Raw genomic sequence first — 3507 nt, 5'->3', positions numbered from 1 at the left:
TGAGAAACGCGCAATCAATCATCTCTCCCTATCTCACACCAATTAATCCAGATTAGTGATAATCTATCAGTTAGCGTTAGGGTTTCATCTCGTTTTTTTTTTCTTTTTTTTTTTTTTTATCTTTCTGAAATTTGGGATTTATCTACCTGAACAGGTATGTAAGCGGTTTCAATTTTTTTTATTTTATTAAAATCTCTTTCAGTCAGTCTGTTATGTTGATCATGATGGTTTGATTAGAACACAAATTCTGACCTGCTTTGATTAGGCTTTGATGTTTGAAGGGATCGGACGATTACGTTAGGGCTCGGCAACGACTTCCATACATTTCGAATTCTTCGGCCTTGCATCATCTTTGAGGTTGAAAGGAAGGACTTTCTGGTGAGTTGATCGGTTCGGGTTATCAGCTGAAAATATATGGAATCTGAAATTCCAATTTTTAGCATGATATTGAAGCATCTGAATTGTGGATTCTTTCGGTTTTCTCGTTTGTAATTCTTTGAATTAACGGTGATTACTGATTTTGCATAGGTATTTTCTGCCCAGCAGATTAAAGTTAGGTTCCAGGTATCCAGTATAGTTAATTGTTAATTCGACTTAGAAATGCGGGGATATGGTAGAGATGTAAGTAAAATTTTAATGTGTGTCTATATGCGATTACTGTTGACATGTCGATTATTATTATTCATAAGCTCTTTTTTTTCCCTTTCCTTCTTATTGAAACACATTAGTATTTCTGTTTATCTGGTGGTTGCTTTCGTATAGGAATTCCATCATTCAGTCAAAGAATATGATGATTATGAGGACAAGGTGAGATACGGGGAAGCGGAGTAAGTAAAAGAAGATACGAAGCGCACCAAGGTAACAGTGGCACGTCATGAGTTTCGACAGTGTTTGAAAGAACAACAAAGAAAGAAGTGTGAGACGGATGGTGGTTCTTCTCGAGACAAGTCTTATGAAAAGAAGAAGCTACCCTATGATAAGTAAGTGGCTACTGTAACTGCCTTCTTTCATGTGATCAAAAACTCAAGACTTCTTTATAGTATGACGACGGTGGTATTGGTCTTTGCTACCATTTATTTCATCCCTCCTTTTCTTTTAGACGGTTTGAACTGTTTTAAATCTATTGTGGTCATTGCGAGGACATTTTGAGTCTTATGTATAACTATATAATTTTTTTGTCAAACGATATTTTTTTTTGTTAGATTAGATAGATTAATCATCGACGGAGTTTGAACTCACGCCGTCATGCAAGGGCTCAACACCTTTCCACCATTATATTGATGAACAATATTTGATCATGTTATTTGGATTATAGTAAAGCAACGAATTCAACCAAATAGTTGCTTTGTGAGTTGTGTATAGATTTTCTTAGTGGTATTCTACTTTTATTTGAAACTGCATCGAGTACAGGTTTTTTTCTTTTTTGACATGTTATTTTTTTCCACGGGGTATCTTTTTTTTGCAAGGTATAATTCTAAAAGGTGTTTTAAATTTTTTTCTCATTATCTCGCAGTTACCGATCTTTTTTTGGCTCATCTCAACCAGTTTCTCAGAGAGTAATACAAGTGACCCAGTAACTGTCATCTAGGGTTAATCCCCTTCAACTTGTACGTATTATGTTTATCTTTCTGCTTGTCCTGCAATACTTTCTCATATCTTATCTTTTCTCCACCTGTTATGTCGGCTTTTCTTCTTGATTTTGACTTTCCATTGTGGTGTCCTGAATCCGTAACAGTTAGGGAATGTACTTTTGGCCGTACATACTTCTACACTTAGTCGTATGATGTCTATTAGGAAATTTGAGAACTTTGTTCTGAGGAATTGATTTAAGATCTATTTATTTGATGTTACTATTAGAATATTAAATAATGTTTAGTGATTTTTTATTTTCTATTTTGACATCTGTAAATCACTTTGCAACCCTCCTTTTTAATAACAGACGAATCCATGAGCTCTGAGCTTCTAAACTATAGGAGATCTCCCTTGTTATGATGTTGTCAACCTAAAGTAAAAACTCATTGTTACTTTCTAAGCATTTGCTAGGAAACCTCTCCTTTTTGTGTACTTAATATTTAACATTTATGCTCGCACTTCCACTGTATATTTTGTGAATTTTGAAGCATTCGTGTGCTTTAATTGATATTTAGATTTTAATGTATTTTGATTGGTCCAACTCACCTCTGCAGGATAAGAAAAGCTCCGGATCGATCTCTTCTAGATCAAAATCTGTATCACATGGCCAGAAACCCAATGTCATGAATGAGGTTATGGAGCAAATCGTCCTTATAAGTGTCCTTTAAAATCCGAATTTGTCTTCTAGTTTTCTTATTATCCATTAATGGAATTTCTGGTACGTACAGCAAAAAACTAAGGCCCAAAGGATTAGGGATATGAGAGATTAATACAAATTTTCTCTAAGGATGCGGAGCGTCCAGCTCCTGCCAAGGATTGTCGCCTTCAAAATGTCTCTCTTCCAAATTCTGATGTGTTGATATACTGCATCTGATCTGGCTGTTGGGTATTTTTCTATGCCAGTAACTTTCTTTTGTTCATTGAAGATGTTATAGAGGGTTTTTTATGATGTTGAAGGGGTGAAATCAAATCACATGGCGATGAAAAGCAAACAGCCTTTGGAAAGTAATGGAAGGAAACCATCGGCTATGAAAGAACAGATGCATTCTGAAGTTGGGTCCAATAAGTATATCTTACGGTGTTGGTCACAATTTCCTTCGACTGACACCTACTTTGTAAATATTTTCCCCAGTGTATATAAGAACCATGTGAGCTCATATTTTAGGTTTTAGATCGCGAGCGTAAAACTCGTAGAATTTAAAATATAAATCCAATGTCAGTCGATCGAGAATAACAATGTTAGACCTGTCGACTGTCACATATTTTTAACTCAAAATTTTGGCAAATAATCAAAATTAATAACAAAACAGATGATAAAATATCAACCTACTTTATCTACTCTTCCTCGATAGAATTTGAATATCCTCATGGCGCAATCATTTAAAACAGTCAACAGGATCATGCATTGTATTTTATTAATCACTTCACATGAAGGAGAAGCAATAGAAAAACTTTTCGAATTTAACTGGTTCCTCAATACTACATTGGTGGTTTAAACTTTATGTTTATGACCAAAATTGTTCATATTATAAATCACTTTGTAATGATCATTTATGCAAAAAAATTAGTAAAATATGAGATCGTTTGGTTATTGAACCGTATAAAAACAGATGGACAGGCCCAGTAAAAAGAATTACAAGCCATTTGCTATAGTTAATGACTAAAATACCTTATTTTTAGTTGATTTTTTGCAAAGATGATCATTACAAAGTGATTTATAATATAAACGGCTTCAATCATTAACATAAAATTCCATGAATCAACCACAAAGTAAATTATAAACAATATATTCCAACTCCTTTTTTTTTTTTTTTTTTTTTTTTTATCAATATGTTTAGCATTAATAAAAAAAAAGCAGATTATAAACTTGAATTG

The 3507-nt window shown here is 33.6% G+C and overlaps 1 long non-coding RNA gene across 1 annotated transcript; it reads left to right on the top strand.

The window, feature by feature from the left end:
- Nucleotides 1–266: 266 nt before the first annotated feature.
- Nucleotides 267–2578, top strand: LOC137748025 (uncharacterized). Its single transcript, XR_015967027.1, has 4 exons — nt 267–378; nt 529–980; nt 1514–1607; nt 2187–2578. It is a non-coding gene; the product is annotated as an uncharacterized LOC137748025 (long non-coding RNA).
- Nucleotides 2579–3507: the final 929 nt, after the last annotated feature.

This window comes from Pyrus communis, chromosome 2 (assembly GCF_041283825.1).
Source record: "Pyrus communis isolate YQ-2024b chromosome 2, ASM4128382v1, whole genome shotgun sequence".
Lineage (NCBI taxonomy): Eukaryota > Viridiplantae > Streptophyta > Magnoliopsida > Rosales > Rosaceae > Pyrus > Pyrus communis.
Note: the sequence above shows the minus strand (reverse complement) of the source record. Positions and strands in the feature narration are given on the sequence as shown.